The 19086-nt window shown below is 44.6% G+C and overlaps 1 protein-coding gene, 2 long non-coding RNA genes and 1 pseudogene across 8 annotated transcripts in view; 3 read left to right on the plus strand and 1 right to left on the minus strand.

Annotated features, from left to right (window-relative positions):
• Positions 1–459: 459 nt before the first annotated feature.
• LOC138921058 (uncharacterized) lies at positions 460–4388 on the plus strand. Its single transcript, XR_011433317.1, has 3 exons — positions 460–745; positions 822–937; positions 4164–4388. It is a non-coding gene; the product is annotated as an uncharacterized lncRNA (long non-coding RNA).
• Positions 4389–5302: 914 nt separating this feature from the next.
• LOC111770909 (S-adenosylmethionine decarboxylase proenzyme-like) lies at positions 5303–6331 on the minus strand (annotated as a pseudogene).
• A 3576-nt stretch (positions 6332–9907) lies between these two features.
• LOC138921059 (uncharacterized) lies at positions 9908–13557 on the plus strand. Its single transcript, XR_011433318.1, has 3 exons — positions 9908–10284; positions 10615–10792; positions 11215–13557. It is a non-coding gene; the product is annotated as an uncharacterized lncRNA (long non-coding RNA).
• Positions 13558–17051: 3494 nt separating this feature from the next.
• Positions 17052–19086, plus strand: part of ACSL1 (acyl-CoA synthetase long chain family member 1) — a 64938-nt gene continuing 62903 nt past the window's right edge. For 2 of the 6 annotated variants that reach the window (XM_070253182.1, XM_070253187.1), the window contains exon 1: positions 17059–17222. The gene's annotated coding sequence lies outside the window, so the exon portion shown is untranslated. Of the gene's footprint in view, positions 17223–17325; positions 18008–19086 lie in introns of those variants that run through there. The other 4 variants (XM_023630582.2, XM_070253177.1, XM_070253176.1 and 1 more) reach the window with 4 other exon arrangements.

Raw genomic sequence — 19086 nt, forward strand, 5'->3', positions numbered from 1 at the left:
AAAAAATGAAAAATGAAATATCACCTTGATGCCATTATGGAACATTGAAGTCACGGGATTTCAACGTTCTGTATTTTCAATTACAGTATGTGCTGTAATTGTCAGCTAAATGATTAATTTTCATAGTTCTTTTCTCATTTCTGCTTCTTAAGATTTCTTTTTATTTCTTTGTTTCTTGGTGGGACGGGATTAGCTCCCACCATGTCACTGCAGAAGCCGCATTAACTTAGCAAAGCATTAATTCGACAACTAAACTTTCACAATCCTCATTTACGCAAATATTCTTACCAAAAAGCATGTGAGACCCATATGTTTTTTGAGTCAACACAACCCAAAACATCTGTTTGAAACATAAAGTTAAATCACTCCAGGTTTACAGGCATGTTGATTGGTAGAAAAATATGAATCATTACCTGGATTTTTTTCTTATCCAGCCTAATCCTATATTTTCCTCCACAGAGATTGACTCATCAAGCCTATTTCATCCTCCTAGGAACATAGTGAAATTAATTTCCCAGTCACCGTTGCATCTATGTGAGGCCGCACAACAACGGAATGTAGTGGAAGTGATACTGCCACTTAGGGGCTAAGGAAGTTCTCTTTTCACTTTCCCCAATTGCTGATTGGATGATACCAAGATGATCTTGAAACCTGGTGTCAAAGATGGCAGAACTGCACAGGAGGAGATGTGCCACCAAATTGTTACACGGAAGCCCACCCACCTAACACCCAATTGGACTGCGAGGTGAGCCATTAGCGTTCTGGGGTTGTCTGGTGCAGCAGTTAGCAGACCTGGCTAACACAGTCCTCTCACCCTTTAGGTTGAGCAAACTAGAGAGTGCAGTCTTCAGAGTAAGTACCCTTGCTGCATGGCGTGGTCAAAGATGGTGCTCTTCATGGGACTGACAACACTCCTACTGCTTACTGTGCCTTCACTGTAAGTAATATAATTGACATGCCCTCAGCAGAATGAGAAGGGAGTTCAAAGTCAGGAATGTACACTCTCCTTCAGTTTACCTTTGTTCATCCATGGCAGCCAGTCCCACCTGTCAGTGTTCAGAAGCCTAGCAAGATCGCTCCCTATTTTGGCATTTCATGAATACAGCAAAATGGGCTCTCTGGTGTGACTCAATCTCAGAAACCAAAAGAAAGCATCCCCATCCAGCCCTTTACACTTCTCTCAGATCATTCATAAACATAATCTGGTTTCTTTCAAAATAGTATGATTATCTAATTTCCTTCATTAGTAGCTGGTTAAGCAATGCTTTTGGCTTTCCATGACCCAATTTCCTGGGTCCCTGAGTTCATTTAAGGCTTTTGCTCTTACTCTTGCATCAGCCACGATCTCACTTCTTTAATGTAACCTCCTGTTTTTCTGTTTAAATGTACTTCCTGTTTTTTCTATGTTATTTACAAATATGAATGTCCTGGAACCCTTTGCATTATTTCTAGTCCACTGCATCGTCACACACATGTGTATCTCTTTCCCTGCCATTTCCTGAAAATGGATCTCAGGCCATTTCCTCTTGGATCTATCTCTTCTTTAAGAGCAAGAACTTTGAAATTAGAGCTCAATAATGTAGAGATCTACTGTTTCTATTTCCCTGTACCACAGTTGGCACCAACTGTTTTTATGAACCTCCCCTCCTGGTTCAGGCCTCTTACAGGATTATCTAAACAGAAACCATTGGTTGCCAAATCAAATCAAACAAGATAATATCCAATTTTCTCTTTTTTCTCTCACACTTCTCCTAATGTTTAAATTTCTCCATCAATCAATTCATAAATTGCTCTGGTACATTTTCCAGGAGCTCTAAGATGAGAACAGAAAGATGAAAACAGAAGAAATACAAGCAAGTTCATAAGTAACATGTGAGACTCATTTACATAAACCATTTGAGAATAAGATAGTATATAAAACTAGTCATCTAGTGGATATAAAAAGTGCCTTCAGGATTTTAGAGGGGAGAGATAAATGTGTGCTGAAGAAAAGGGAAGATTTAGTAAAGATGGGATTTGGCCTTTAAGGACTGGTAGGCTAGAGCAATAGGAAGGACAAGCATTTCATACTTGGGGAATATCATGAACAAAGGCACAAAGGCAGAAATAATACTAACAGTCACAGTGGGTCTATTTATTATGCATCTATTATGCGCTTTGCATCATGCCAGGCCCTTTCCATTCGTTGTATCTAATCCTTACAGCAATCCTGGGATTATGAGCTGGGTATTTTACAAATAAGAGAACTCAGATTTCGAGAAGTACTAAGTGTCAGAACCGTGATTCAATGACTGTGCTCCACGCACTACATAGGAAGGTGGGGGCAGTTAAGAAGGATACCACCCTGGAGAGTAGGAGGCAGTAAACTAGACAGATAGGGGAAGCTAGGTTATGGAGACACTGGATGTTGAACAAGGATGCTGGACCTGACCTGATAAGTAACAGGAAACTGTTGTCGATTTTTTAGCGCATACATAGCACAACAAACTTTGGAGTCAGACAAGATATGAGTTCAAGACCATATTCCACGTTAGCTGTATGACTCTGAGAAATGTAGTTGAACTTGCTAAGATTCAGTTTTCTCATTTGTAGAATGTGTTTAACGGCAGCATCAATTTACAGGGTTGAAAGACTGAAATGAGGCAATGCTCTTAAAGCTTCTGCTAAAGTACTTGATAAAATAAGCGTTTAATACATGATCCTATTGCTACCAATGTAACTGAAACAGAGCTTAAGGAAGATAATTTAGAGAAAAACGGCTAACAGACTATTCCCTGGAGAGATGTGATGGGATGGCTCAAGATTCTTGGGATAAGGAGAGACCAGGTAGGAATGAGTTTACAAACATGGCCGAGATGAGTCCACAGGACTTGGTGACTGATGTAAGGGACAAAGAAAAGGAAAAGCCCAAAGACAGAAATTTAGGAGAATTTGAGAAGTGTGATAACATGACCAGAAATTGGGAAGTGAAGGAAAGAGTTAGTTTTGGGGGATAAATGATGAGTTGAAAACAGTACATGTGTTCGGTGGCAGATGGTAGTTAGTCTTTGGGTGGTGAACATGATGTAGTCTACAGGGAAATGGAAATATAATGATGAAAAAAATATAGTAAACTTAACCAATTGCAAGACATCTTACCTCTGAAAATTTACAAAACGTATGACCACGTGAACATGATTCTGGGCCCCTCCTAGGGCCTTGGAAGAAGGAGTCAGTGCTAATGAGGGGCTCTGAAGCCAAAGCTTCACTAAATTCATGGCAAATCCACCTTTCTACTCCATCTCTCTCAGTTTTGTTTCCTCATCTACAAAATAATAATAATAATATTTGCTTTGCCCATGTGAAAGGTTGTTGTGTCAAACATAATGAAATTATCTAGGTTTTTTTTTTTCTTATCACTAGACAATGAGTTAAGCCAACTTTTATTGAAGCTTAAATTGTGATATAGAAATACATTTCAACTGATTTAAGTGCAACACCATGAAGAGAGAAATTATGGAGCCAAATTTTCCTTTCTGTATAACACATGCTAGGATTAGTTTAGATTGCTATTCAATCTACAGTTTTCATTTTTCTAGGCTTTGTTTCACACAAATGTGTTCAGTTTTTCAACATTCAATAGAGATCTTAAATCTATTAGGAAAAAAAAATCAGACCTCAAGCCAACAAATGTCATCAAATCTATGGGCCGCTGTTCAAGAACAAAATCCATTTTGAGCATTGGTCCTCAGACGGCACCGAAACATCAGGTACTGTGCGCTAGTTACAGAATCCAACTGACCCACTGATTGGAACCTTCTTCAATAAACTTTGACCCAACAACATGCTTAAAATATGTCAAGAGTGTTCCAATCACTTGCTTTCAAACCAAGTAGATTTTATGTTTAGACACACTAAAAAAAGTGTTTCATTTATAAATACAGAAGGAACAAAAACGTCACTGCATCATTCCAGAAAGGATCAACAAGATTTTGTGAGGATAAGACGAAATGCAAAATTTAGTTGACTTTGTTGTTTTCTCAGCTGTTTAAATCTCACGGTATTTGCGAATATAGCTAAAAGATGCCAACTCTTGAAAGCTCGTGTTTCTAGTCATTTCCCATTGACCATTTTGGAATTTTGTGTGTTAAGTATTATGGAGAGCATTCTGCTTCGATGTGTAGGTCTGACGAACCTGATCTGCTGTGATCCTGGGCAGTCATTCACCTGATCCCACGAAACCATGGTGAAAGAAATACCGATAAGAGGAACAGGTGAAGTCAGAACACTATCACATCCATCACAGTCACAAGATGGCAAAGACATTGATTCTGCTTTGAACCAAAGTTTATGGCATATTAATCGAAACTAGTGGGAATGGCAGCTAAAATAAAAGTTAACGGGAATGATCCGAGCTGACTTGACTTATTGAATCCAATACAACCTTATCTCAAATCTCCTTGCTGATAAACTTAGTGTTAACAATTCTCTGATACTACTGCTTAGCACGTTAGTAAGGGCACGGTACTCGCAAGAAGCTAATCTCATTTACTAGGGAGCACAGAATGGCGCGTGGTTCCCATACAGTTCAGCGAGCAGATACCAGTATCCATCTATGTGTCTTCCCTGCTAACCAACACAAGAAGTTTATTATCACTATCTCCCAAAAGAGCCCATGCCAATAAAAAGAGGCCAAACTCCCTTGACCTTAAAAGAAAATTAAGTTCAGGCTCCAGCCTCCTTCCCACTCTGGGATACAAGATTAGTATAAACCCACAGTGTAATAGTGTGTTGCTTTCTTGGGGGAGGGGGCTATGGAGAGGAGACACCATGGTGAGGAATGAAATCAGTTAAAGGGATAGAAGTTCAGGAAGCAATAATGCTAAAATAGTAACACACAAAATGGATAACTACAATCATTTTCTTAAGTGCACTTGACTCGTGGAAGAAAACCTTTAATTGCTGTTGCAAACATCTGTATGAAGTAGAAATTGGTTTCAATAACATTAGTAGAGAATACGTTCTAGAATGTGGAGGTAACTGGGTATAAAGTCCTGGCAGCAATTTAATAGAACAGTCCCGGATGGCTAGGCTGAGGCCAACACCTGATGAGGCTGGAAGCCTTGTCTGTGGGGAATCTTGGATGACACTTCGAGGAATATTACACTGTGCGTAATCCAAATTGAATTGTTTTCATGAGCGTTGTAAAGTTTCCCATCATAAAAAGATTTTATACAAGCACTTCAGTTTCACAGCAAGAGTGGACTAGGATATCTAAATACAGAAGACAGCATTTGTGCAAGATATCTAAGTCCTTGAAATAATAATGCACACAATTCAAAATGATTACGCTGTCGTTACATCTAGTGCTTTCTGCAACTACAACGTGGTGGTTATGAAAAGAACAGCACCCAGTATCAATATCTAAAGAACAGGCACCTCTTTCTTCTATGTATGTCCTCTTTTTGTGTTTTTTCTTCATTTTTCTTCATTAACTCTGCTGTTGTTGCTGCTGCTTAGCAAAATTGGTGAAAACAGAATTGTAATCATTGGACATAGCATTCTGGCAATCAAGACATTTAAAACCTTCAATTTTCTGGAGTCAAGAAAGCAATGTGCCACATTTAGAACTCTGATTTACATGGAGGGGGTCACACATTTTCCTGGCTTGAAGCCTTCCCCAACTTTTCTGATCAGGTCATCCTAGGAGGTCTGACTTAAGCTGATTTCAAAGCTAAGAAAAAATTTCTAGTTACGTAATGTGAATAGCCTACTAAGTTCCTTCTGATTTCTTTCCAATCATTGAACACCCACAAGGATTGAACAGAGTGCCCTCAATGACAGAACCTGGCATCAGGTCACGAATTCCACTCTCATGAGTGACATCCTTTGCAGTAATACCATCTTTCATATAGAACTGCTCCATAACTGCTGAGTCAAGCTTACTCAGCAGAATTTCCAGGGTTTGATGCCGCTGACACATCACCCAACTTTCTAGGACCAAAGTACAGAAGTACCGACAATCAGAATTCCTACATCTCGTACAATACACAGTTTCATTTGGGAGAATTGCATTAAGAAACACTATTTCTTCCTGGAAAGTCCGATGTGGGTACCCTTGGTGAGAAGGCTTCATGAAATGCTTAGGAGAGTAAAAGAAGCTTTGAATGGAGTCAAACCCACTGTAAACCCTAGCAAGTTTCAACGGGGGAACTAGTGCTTTCAGAAAAAGGTGGTACCACATGTCTTCAAAATGAAACATCTCCTAGAGACAAACATGCTACTGTCACTGAGCACAAAAGCTTCCTGCTTGTCAGTTTTTGTCACACTTATGATTGAACATTGCACATCCTTCAAACGTATGCCCTGATGGGATCTCGGGTTGGTGCGGACATCCCCAGATCTTCGGTTTGTATGAGGTTGCTACCTGGAGAACCAAGCCTCCAGCAACTTCCAGGTCCCTTCCAAAAACTGTGAAGCTTCCACCACCATGAGCCCAGCCAACAACCAACAACCATAGAAAAGCAACTAAATTAAGTCTCTTCTGCTGCTGCCATGGATTGTTCCAGCTATGTTACTAAAGTTCAGGTTCTTTTTTTTTTTTTTTTTGGCTATAATTTTACATTAACTTTTTTTTAAAAAAGGATTAATAAAATTTTCCCACTTTTTTTTTGTTGTGAGTGAAAGTTGAGCGTGAGTCTGTTAGAAACAGAGGCAGATAGAGTTCAGTCCCTTGTAGTCGGCTGTTTCTCCTCTGAGGCAGAGAGCAAGGCCCACTAGAGTACGGGTCACACTGTGGAAGCCGAAATCATCAGTTTTTTTTTGTTTTGTTTTGTTTTTAAATTTTACTTCATTTTTTTCCTTTTTCTCCCCATAGCCCCCCAGTACATAGTTGTATATTCTTCGTTGTGGGTCCTTCTAGTTGTGGCATGTGGGACGCTGCCTCAGCGTGGTTTGATGAGCAGTGCCATGTCCGTGCCCAGGATTCGAACCAACGAAACACTGGGCCTCCTGCAGCGGAGCGCCGAACTTAACCACTCGGCCACGGGGCCAGCCCCCGAAATCATCAGTTTTTGAAAAGTACTTTCTATTACTATTTAATGCATCAGTAGAGTTTGTTCTCACGTATATTTTCTAAATTTGGCTACCACCATCTCTCCCTTCCAACATTCTCTTCTTACAAAAAAACTTGGATGCTCCACCCATTGAGAGGTGGAGTCTCTGTTCCCCGTTGGAATTTAGGTCGGCTTGTGACCACAGCAGAAGTGATACTATGACTTCCCAAGTTATGTCATAAAAGGTGATCCATCTTCCACCTGGCTCTCTTGGGATGTTTACTCTTGCAACCTAACAGCTGTGAGGAAGTCCAAGCTATAGAGAAGCCCGCATAAGGAAGAACAACTTCCCAACCATGGAGGGAGCCATCTTGAAAGTGGATCGGCCAGCTCCAAGTAAGCTGACACTGAGTGGAACAAAGACAAGCTGTAGATTCATGAGCAAGATAAATGATTGTTGTTGTTTTAATCCTTGAGATTCTGGAGTGGTTTTTCATGCAGCAATAGATAACTGATACACCATCCATCTTTCCAATTAGCCCAGCTCTGCTCACTCCACACTGCACTTCTCCCCATTCCCCGATCACACCTTACAATTCCCTCTCCCTAGACCTTTTCTCACACCATTTATTCCATTGGAATCTCCTCTTCCCATTGAAATCTTACCTATCCTTGAAGGTTTCACTCAATTGCCCTTCCTCCCCTCATTGAAGCTCCCCTCATTGCCCCAATCGACTGTGATATCATCCTCCTCTTGAATCTTGAAGAACTTTGTTTCTACCACTTGTGTAATGCTTATTGCCAGGATTGCTAGTCAGCATATTTATCAACTGGCAAGGCCAAGTGTGGACCAGTCAGAAGGGAGGCCTGCCGATTTATTAATCCTGTGATTGTCCTCCACCTTGCAGCAAAGTTGCTTCCACATCGTCGTAGCCTGTATACCTTGAGGGTAGGGCACTACCCATACTTTTGTAAGTGTTCCCATCCCCCATGCAAAACAGAGGCTTGCATGTAATGTACTATATACATTATTTTATGAATAATTTCTTGAGACTTAAAAAGTTAACCTCTGATTAGTAAAAGAGAGGGTCCAGAGAGAATACCCAGGGAAAAAGAGAGCTTAAAACTTAAAACTGCAAATAACTGAGAAACAAAATAAATTTTCTCAAACCAGGATCATGAGGCCACAAGATTTTTGATCTGAGAGCTTAGAGATCATCTAATTGCTTCTCACACTTTCATGTGCCAAAAAATCATGTGGGGAAAACTGGGGTTGAGGGGAGAATGCAGATTCTGGATTCCACCCCTAGACATTCTGAGTAAGTAGATCTGGGTGGGGTTGATGAAATCTCCTTCTTAAGGAGCTCTCCAGGTGACCCTGATGCAGGTGGTCTGTGGACCACACTTTCAGAGGCACTGGTTTAGTCAGACCCCCTCCACCAAGTGTCTAGGTTATTCCCTTTGAACTGGCCATGGAGTGGAAGAGGAAGCATGGCCAGAAGGGAAAAGAAGGTGGGAAAACCATAACTTCAGGGCTGTCTTTGAAGGAGAAATCACTGCCTTTACTCTTTGGGTGGTGGCACAATGAAACAAAAGTGAGACACTTTTGTGGTGGTGGCAAAGTGAAACACTTCACCGTGATCCGCAGGGAGACCAGTAGCCTGGGTGGGGAGTCTTCTGTCTGGGGGTGTCCTCAGGAGTGGTAATCTGTTTCCTCGTAGTCAAGTAAGTTGTTAATTGTATGAATCACTGATGCAGTTCAGCCTCCACCCTTGGACCCTCCAGCCAGTCCAGTGTCTAATATCTTTTCTCACAACCCCAGAGCTAACGTTAGAACCCCAGATTCTAAGATTATGTACTTTAACCCCTTATATTTTTTTCAGAATAAAATCTACACCGTTCTGAATCCTTCAAATATTTAGAAATGAGTCCATGGAGTCTTTCCAGCTTTGTTCTTTCAGCTTCACTCTCCTCATCTTCTAGAATCTTTCACAAAAGGAATTAACCTGCCCTAGAATCTGTGTCTCGGGATGAGATCCAGAGCCATGATCTATTCCTGCGATCTCACCCTATAATCTCTATGAGGTGGCTCTCCAGCCTTTCAAATCTCAATATTTCCCTAGCGTAAAAGCTGAAGGACATCTTTAACTAAAACAGCTTTTCTTCACCAGCGTCTTCCTCATCTTAGAAGGCAGGAAAAGAGAGCAGGGAAGCAATAAGCAGCTACCACTGAGTCACCATGAATTATTGTCAACTGATCCTGAGACCTGAATTACTCAGGAGCTGAGAATAGCCATTTTTGTGAAGTTGTAGGCCTTTCTGAAATGCTCTTCGTTTTCCCCAATCTTTGAGTATTTTCAGTTTTTTATAAATATCTGCCCAGAACATAGTTTAGAAAACTGACATCTACTAAGTGATCGAGACCCTGTGGAATTTGAAGACTGGAATAGCGTGCAGTATCATCCAAACGTAACCATGAGGATGAGCAAATCCCTATCGTTGCCTCAGACTTTCCTTATAGCAAAACCCCAGACTTCCTGTCATTGCTCTTTAATATCTGTGCTTTGTTGATTTCATTACAACAGGAGCATTCATATCAACATTGTACAAAGCCTTCTTTAATCACGTGAGCTCATTTCATGCTACGTGACGCTGTGAGATAGGTATTATTTTAAGATCAAGAAACCAAGGCTCTGAGAGGTTCAATGATTCATCTAAGGTCACAGAGTTGATAAGTGACAATCAGGGACTTGACCCAGGACCTCGATGCCAATTCCGGGCACATTCCACCATGTCATGTGGTACTTGCTCTGTGTGTGAGCCAAGCCAGGCCCACATTGCTTGTTCATGAGAGAACCTGGACATGGGACTGAGAACAGCCAAGAGAAGACACCTCGCAGACTTCCAAGTTCAGGGAGCAGCTCTGAGCCAGGGCACCGGCTGCTGTGCTCTGCTCTGAAATCCGTCTCTGTCTTTGCTGAGGTCACCCTTCCCACAGGCTGTTCCAGGTGGAAGAGGCCCCTTCCCAGCAGATATGGGACTCCTCTGACTGGTGTCTTTGTCTCAGGACTCCCTTTGGCCTTGCTGAACTTTGCTGAGACCTCAGGGGAGCCGAGAAAGCTTCCACCCCACCTTCCTCCCTCTCCTTCTTAGAGTCAGACCAAATGCCAAGCCAGCTCTGGGCTCTCTACCTACTTCCTTGTTCCTTCTCATCCCAATCAAGTCTGACTATGTGGCCCCAGCCAATCAGGTATTTTCTATTTTTCGCTTCCTTATTCTTTATTCTTTATCCTGTGCAAGCTTCCTGCCTTCCACCCCATTTTTCAGTTCTCTAAATGGAGACTGCCCACTTCATGAAGTGTTAAGTAAAGTTTGTATCACCTAAATTGTCTTCTTTAATCATGTTTTTACCCCAGTAAGAGGCAGAATCAGGCCTTGAACACAGATCTTTCTAACTCTCAATCTAATACTCTTTCTATTCTATCAGAGGCTCTTAACCTAGGGACTCTAGGAAACCCATAGGAAGCACACAGGAAATGTTGATCAGGTAAGGATCGGTATCTTTCATTGGATTCTCCAGGTGGTCTGTGGCCTCCCGAAGGCTCAGATGTGGTCTGTGGCCGCACGCAGGGGTTGGGCTGCTGTTTGCCTGGTGCAATCGAGAGGAAGAAAAAGACAAGAGCAGAAGTGGAGGAAGGCTGCGTGTTGCTCCACTCACCAGTTTCCACATCACTCTGAGCTGATGTACCAACTCCAGGGTGGGTAACAGTGTCCTGTCCCCAGGGGCATGGGGTGACAAATGATCTATGCCAAGTCCCATGCATTCCCCATTGTACTTACAGACCTATTCTAATCACTGAGAGAAACTTAAAATACTGGTGTGTGTTGTGGGCCTGCCCTAAGACTATTGTCTTAGGTGGAGGTTGGGAGGGTCAGAGAGGCCACAGGGATGAGGACTGGGCCTGCCATTAATTACTCTCTCTAGCACATGGTGATGTGGCTGGGTTGTGATCTGAAATGGAGAGGAAAACCAGTGGAGCTCAGACTGTAGACACAGAGTGGAAACAACTATTGATGAATTAAATACTAAATCTAATTTTACTCCGGACTTCTGGGCCACAGGCCTTCCTCAGTATAAGAGGAATGGAGATTTGAAATGGCTGTTTTTATTCATTTACAGGTATTTGTACAGTTGTCACTGCTACCACCAGGCATGGAGCTAGGGAGCTCTGTGTAATATAAGGGTGAACAAGGCAAAGTCTGTATGTGTGCATGTTACATAAACAAGTAATCACAATTGAACGTGACAAGTCCTATACCAGACACATCACAGAGAGCTGTGGGAGCACCTCCAGAGGAAAGAAAGGTAATATCTGGGGGATGAGAAGCAGTTCTGGGAGGTGACATGTCAGCTCAATTAAGTACCATGTATCAAGTGCCAGGCACGGTATTCGCCCTCGGGTAGAAGAGGTCTGGATGCAGGACGCCTGCTGTCAAAGCCAGGCCCATAGGCCCAGAGGCATGGAAATGACAACCTGTTCCAACAAAGTTCAAGTTCAGAGTACCACAGCCCTGGGAGCCACAATGTGTGCGTGTCCTGGAGAAACTGACGCCTGAGTTTGGTTTTGGAGCATAAGTAAGAATTTACTGGGTTGCAGGTAGAAAGAAGCAGAGGTTCAAAGGCTTTCCACAGAAAAGTGAAAATAACGGTATTTATGGAGCATTCATTTGGGGACAAACACTGTAGTAAGTGCTTTGCAGACATTATCTCCTAGAGCAACATTTTATTTCTCATATCAATGTCCTTTCTTGGATAGAAGATGACCCTCAACCCCAAAAGGGCCTGGCATATCCCAAGCATAGCTATCTACCCATCCATCTCTATCTATCTATCATCATCTACCTACCTATCCTTATCTCTCCCAGTGTTTATTCAGGAATGAGATTGCCAAGTGTCCCTTGATCCAGTTCCCACATGTGTGTGTGTGCAGGTGTGCACATGCACACGTGTAGTTGTGTGCGTGAGTGCATGCACTGCCCCACACCAACAAGCAGTCCTTGGATGGCAGCAGGGCGTCTGAGAATTCAGCTCCATTCTGACGCTATCTATCCATTGGCAGAATCCCACTCCACAGATAGAGGGCTCCGTCCCACAAGACCACAAGTGCAGGTTACCTGTGCTTCTGACCAACTGGCTATAAATCAGAGGTTCCCACGACCCCCTCCTCACATTTGGTTAATTTGCTAGAACACCTCACAGAACTCAAGAAAACCTGTCTAGTCACTAGATTACCAATTTATGACATGTTAAAGGATGTGAATGAACAGCCAGATGAAGAGATGCACAGGGTGAGGTCCTCTACAAAGGAGCTTCTGTCCTCATGGAGCTTGGGGCCCAGCCCGTGGCACATGGAAACATTACTGTTCCCCAGTGTGGAAGCTCTCCGAAAAAGGGCCAATGAGCCCTTTTGGGGTTTTACAGAGGCTTCATTAGGTAGTCGTGACTGACTAAGTCATTGGCCATTGGTAATTGATTCAATCTCATGTCCCCCTCCCCTCCCCAGATATCAGGGGCAGGGATGCAGGGACTGAAAGAACAGGGCTGGTTCCAGGAGAACCCCTCCTTGGGTGGGGTCTAAAAGTCACCTTCATTAACATAAACAAGACACTCATTTCACCTTTATGGCCTTGAAGCGTTTTTCAGGAACTGAGGACTAGAGGCCAAATATTAATAACAGATGCTCCCATTGCTCTTATCCTTCAGGAAATTCCAAGGGTTTTGCCATCTGTGAGTCAGGAACTGTGGATGAAGACCAAATAGATCTGAGAAATATATTTTGGTCATCTGAACGACCAAATATATCTATTTCTTATCACAATATCATGCACAGATATAGGATTTTATTTTCTTAAGAAATTGTAGTTTTCTTCTAATAAACAGAAAACACACTTTCAAAAGTATTGGCTTACGTCTTCCTCTGTCAAGTCAGATGAGTGATTACTGAACAAAAAGAGAACACTATGTTTGGAAGACGGGGTGCAATTAATATTGAAATACCTTGAAAGGAGATTTCTTGGTGATATATTTCATCTTGCTGTCTTAAACTGTTTCAAGTGACACCCCGGTTTTAACTGGAAATTCATGGTTTGTTGGAGTGGTAGTGTTATGAATTGGTAGCTTTAGATCTATAAACCTGCTGAGTCAATAAAGTTCATCCGAAAATGCAGGGCTCAAATGGTGGACCTGCCAGGAATGCTTAACAGCGGAAACTCCTTAAGGAAAGCAATATGTACCATTGTTGTTCATTGAACTGGACAGTCTTACATGTTTGCAGATTGAGCAGGGAACTATTTCTTTGGCTAAAACTCAAAGAAGCATTATTTTCCCTGTGAAAACATTATTCCATCTGTGAAAACAGAAGGATTGCGGGACTGTAATCTCTGAAGGAAATGGGGAGATGGAAAAGGCATTGTGAGTATGTACTCTTCAGAATAAAGAATATTTGGTTTTCTTTAGTCATAAGAGAGGAGGGCAAGATTCTTTCCTCTTTCAACTTTAATACTTTTGAGCTTTATCAGTATGCATTTGTACCTCTTTCCCTCCAGTTCTAGAAAAATGTCTTTTCCTCTGCAAGAAACTAATGGCTTTACCTGTTTTCAAAAACATTTGCCCTCCATCTCCTCCAACTTTGGGGTCTCCATCCACCAGCAATCCCTGTTTCTATCTTATTTTCAACCTCTTCCATTTTGCTGGCTCCTGACTCAAAGCTTATGGGTTTATACATGCACATTAGCATGGTACACTTGTTACAATTAGTGAGCCAGCCTTGATACATTTCTATTACCAGTTTAAACTTTGTTCAGATTTCCTTAGTTTTTATCTAATGTCCTTTTTCTGTTCCCAACGAGGACATTATGTTACATTTTGTTGTTCTATCTCCTTAGGCTCCTCTTGCCTGTGACAGTCTGTGTCTGACTATCCTCGTTTTTGAAGACCTTGACAGTTTTAAGGAATATTGGTCATTTTATTTTGTAAAACATCCTTCTACTGGGCTGTGTCTGATGTTTTTCTCATGATAGACCTGGGGTATGATTTTGGGGAGTTTCCTGGGGGAGAGGAATACATGCCTAATGTAGACACAGCCTCTGATGCCCACCCTTTCTTTAACCATCCCCTTAGCAAGGGCTAGAATTAAAAGCACATTGGCCATCATGAATTGAGGGGGCGGTACTTCAGAGGACCATGCTCAAAAGAGAAAGCTGTAGAGGATCAGTAGTAATCACAACTTTGCAGGTGGCAATCACAAGTGGGAGCTTTTGACACAAGGCCATTGTCAATCCGCCCCTCGGCATGTACCAAAAAGGACTTTGACTCTCTTTAGCTTCTCTAGAAGATTGTTCAATCTGCTTTAGACAGATGTAGACTCAGACCTGGCTAGAATTAGCCACAAGATTTTAATCAAGCCAAAATGTAATGGGGGCAGGAACAACTGAAGAGAGATTCAAACTGCCATTAGGAAATTTTCTCCACAGCGACATCCAACTGGCTCTCATTCGCTCAGCTAGAGAGATGTTGGAAAAAAAGAAAGGAGCAAGAGATTTAAGACTGGATTCCTATTTTCTCTGAGTCACAAAATAGAACTCCCAACTGTGGAGTCTGGAACCTTCGCTCCATGAGAAAACCGAGGCTATGGGCTGTCAGTCTTTGTGACCCCCTCTATAGCAGGCACTAGTATTCCTAACCTACAGAGGATGAAATGGGGCGTAAGGCAGATTTGCCCAAGTCTGAAGCTTGTGTTCTTAACCCCTGTGCAATCCTGCCTCCCATCAAAGTCTCTGTCCCATGGTCACAGGCCAACCCCATAAACTGGGAAACTTTTTGAAATGATTAGGGAGAAAAGGTTTGGTGAAGTGTTAGCACTGAAAGGGACCCGAAAAATTGTTTAGTCCAGCCTCATTGCCAGAGGAGGAATCGGAACTTCTAGGGGACGAAGTTACTTCTCAATGTCACACAGCTGCTTCTGCCAGAGAGAGGAGAAATGGAGAGGTAACTCCTGGTTGTGTGCCTTCCTCCATCTAGAGCTGTCGATCATCTGCATCAAGGGCTCAAGCCCAGGGAGAGGCATGCCAATCATGGGAAAAAGGTGTCTTGGGGCGGGAAGGGATAAGAGGGGACAGCCAGTGACAACTGTCACGTCTTATGGGTTGGACTGTGATTCCCTCCCCACCTCCCAAATTCATGTGTTGAAGTCTTAACCCCCAGTACCTCAGAATGTGACCTTATTTGGAAATACAGTCTTTGCAGATTACATCAAGTTAAAAGGAGGTCATTACGGTGGACCCTAATCTAATACTACTGGTGTCCTCATGAGAAGGAGAAATATGGACACAGACAATACAGAGGGAGACCTATGTGAGGAGACACAGGGAGAAGATGGCTGTCTCCAAGCCTAAGAGAGAGGCCTGGAACAGATTCTTCCTGCCCAGCCTTCAGATGGAACCAACTCTGCTCATGCTTGAACTTCTAGCCTCCAGAAGAATTGTGAGGCAATACATTTCTGTCCCTCAGTCTGTGGTACTTTGTTATGGCTACCCTGGAAAACTAATACACCACGGAACCTGGGAAGTACCTGAGGAGGCACGGGGCTGAAGGACTGGTTGGACAAGAGGAAAAAAGAGAGGCTAAAATGATGAAATCGTGGGTGGGGAGCAAGAGACTTGGGCAGAGAAACCAAGCATTAGCTAAGTGGAAACCAACAAAAACGAAAGTGGAGTCTTATGTTTTCTTCTAAATGAGAGTCTAGTTCTAGAAAAACAGAGCTGTTAAAGAGGCCATTGGAGAGCCGGCTGCCCTCGCCATCACTGTACTACGTGCCTAGCACACTGTGGGAAGAAACGACTACTGCTGCCACGTCCAGATGTTCTGGAAAAGAGAGAAGCCCAGAGAAAGTCCTGAGGATATTATTCGCTGGAATCAACTTGAGTACCTTGAGGCCTGGGATGAGCGCATGCTCAGGGGAAACCAAGTCCAAGGATATTCGGGTGGCTATTATGCGCATGCTCTGGAGGCAGAGTGCCTGAGTTGCAGAGTGCAGAGCGCTAGTTCTCACTAGCATTCAACCTCTCTGTGCCTCAGTTTCCTCATGTGTAAAAGGGGAATAACGACAGCACCCACCTCACAGAGCAATGATGAAGAGTCTATAAGATAATGTGTCTGAAGTGTTTCGATAAATGATAGCTGTCATTATCAGAGGCATTTATTATAACGATAATTCTTTTCATGCCTCAAATTCAAAGCAGTACCAATATCAGCCCTCCACCAACTGCTGGGCACTGTACCTGGGACCACCGTGATTGGAGGTTGAGGACACTGGCAGGCCTTGGGTGCTAAGAGAAAAGTGCCATTTGGGATAGGAGCCTGAAAAAAAATGGCAGCGGCCCCTGAAAGCCCCCCCAGCGGGCATGGCATGGATGCAGAAAGTCTCCAAAGCGCGCAGCCAGGGCGAAGCAGGGTAGAAGTTGGCAGGTTGAATACTTTTCTTGAGCAATGTCAAGTCTGCGTGCTGCTCTAACCGTACCCGGGACTGATCTGTCCAGGGTTGCTTCATTTCCAGGGCATGGTAGAAGTCCAGACAATAATCTTACCAGCCAGGGACCCCGTGTGGGGACCGTGGTGAAATTGGGTTAAAAGGGAGCGCGAAGGTCAGTGCCAAAGAAAATAGGAAAGGACAACCCTCGGGCCACCAGGGCCCCTCCCTGCAGGAAACCTCACCGGCCTAGAAGTCAGCAGGGCACGTGGTTGAGGGTGGAAGATGCAAAGAGGCGCCCCCGCGCGCGCGGCGCCATCGCCCCCGGGGTTGGCCAGGTTCTGGGTCCAGGCGCTACAAAGTACCCTTTGCCCTTGCTCAGATTCGTTATGAAACGCGAGGGCAGCTCAGGCGACTCCAGCCGCTTCTGCGCGCCGCCTCCCGGCACCCACCCGCTGGCCACCCGGCGGGCGCGCGGCGGGGCGGGGCTGCGGGCGGGGCGGGGCGGGGCGGACGCGGCACGCGCACCGGCAGCGGCTCGGCTCCACCGCGGCCCGGGCTGGGGCGCAGCCAGTGCGCGGCGGCCACGGCGCCGCCCTTAAATAGCATCGGGAGCCGGCGCGGGGCAGGCAGTGGGCTTCGGGGACGGCCAGCCGAGAAGGTGAGTGCTCCTGCCGCGGGGAGCTGCGTCCTTCCCGCAGCGGCCCCCGGGGGCTCGGCGGAGGCTGGGGGCTGAGGCTGCCCCGCCAGCCCGAGCCCGGGAGGCGGCGGCCGCAGCGGAGGCGCATGAGCCGCCCCTCGGCTCGCGGGCCCTTCCGCTTTTCCGGCCTCCCTTCCCGCGGCAGCGGAGGCCTCCGGCCCCGAGCCGCCGCCGCTTCCTGTGCCGGATCCGGGGATGCCCACCCGCCGCCTCCCGCGGGCGGCGCGGGCGCGGGGCTGGCGCACGGCGGGGTCCCGGTGACGCGCGCGGCGGGGCCGGCCTCTCGTCTATTTCCCTCGCCGGGAAGCGGGACCCCCAGCTTCACGTGCCGGGAGATGATCGCGTGGGGCCGGTGATGGTGGTCTCACGGCGACCGGCATCCCTCCTGCCCCCGAGGCAGGGGTTTGGAGGCGCGCTCGCACCGCGAGTGGAAGCATCGGAGCCAGACTGTCCTCTTGCCTCGGCGTGGTGGTGGCCCCCAGCGCGGAGAGCTTGCACGAGGGTCAGATGCAGCATCGAAAGCCGGTTGCCGTATGTAGAAATTCTCGCGGTGTCTCCAGAGGAGTGCCCATAGCCGCTGCACAGAGCCATGATGGAGTCATTGATTTAAGGAGCCTGGCATTTTTTGAAATTAGGAAACAAAGATGAAATCCATCACCTTGCAGCGTAGACGGGGAGTGGTGGTGGATGACTTGAATGAACACGTGGACTAGAACCTAGAGACACACACTCCTGCTGATCAGTGTGTACGTTAGAATTGCAAACCCCTTTCCCACCCCACTCCCTTTCAAGGTTGTGGAGTTTAATTAAGACCATTGTAAAAATGTCCTTTGCCTTTTAAAATCAAGACATTTAGGCTTCTCGTTGGCACGGGAGTACCCAGAATGCCCTGTCAAGACCCTTCCTTTTATTTATTGACCTTTGCTTAACATGAGAGAAACTGGTTAAATCTCACAGTTGGGGACACACATTTCACCTGTGGTTATCTCATTGTAAACAATTATTTGCTGAAACCAAACAAAAAGTCAATCACAAACTTCTGGTTGATTCTACATTTTCAGGTGGAAGTGGTAGGTTAGGTGGACTTAAAACTTAAGGTTTGAGTTGACAGGCTGAGTTGGGTGGGCTTGAGAACGTGGCCCTTTTAAAGGAACCCTTGCTTCCCATCCGTGTGGGGCCGGTCTTGGGAGATGCTCTTTCCCGTCCTGACTCACCTGGGAGAATCTCTTCCCCGTCTGAAACTTGACTCCTTATTTGTGAAAAGCCTGTGTTAAACAACACTCTTTCACGAGCTGAAATTCTATAACTAGAAAAAGGAAGTCCTTAAAAGCAGCACCTCATACCTCCCACCTTCATTTAAAATAATACAGATAGAGACCATATATTATAGACCTCTGTTTTCTGCATTTACTGTAAATAGAGAAGACTTTAAAAGAAATCACCCTTCTCCCACAATTATAAGCATTTTCATATATTTCCTTCCTGTCTCTGTGACGCATATTTTGGCAGTATTTTTATTATTATTGCAGGCAGCCTGACTAAAAAGAAATCTCTGGGCTTTTTAATTTGGGGCATTTAAGAGATAGACACTTGTGACAAATGCAGGTAGGGACAAGTATGTATTTCTGTCATACAGGTAGAGTTTTCATAGCTGTCTCTGCTTTTGGATGAAGTTTGGAATAACTGAAAGCGTACCAGCGTGCCACAGTGTCTCGCTGAATGTCGAGGTCTTGTTACATCTTTCATTTTTGCTGTAGCTGTCTTGTGGAAAATGGTTGTGTTGGGAGGAAAGGGTGGGGAAATATCAGAGTGTTTTGTCATTGCA

The sequence above is a fragment of the Equus caballus genome, chromosome 27 (assembly GCF_041296265.1).
Source record: "Equus caballus isolate H_3958 breed thoroughbred chromosome 27, TB-T2T, whole genome shotgun sequence".
NCBI lineage: Eukaryota > Metazoa > Chordata > Mammalia > Perissodactyla > Equidae > Equus > Equus caballus.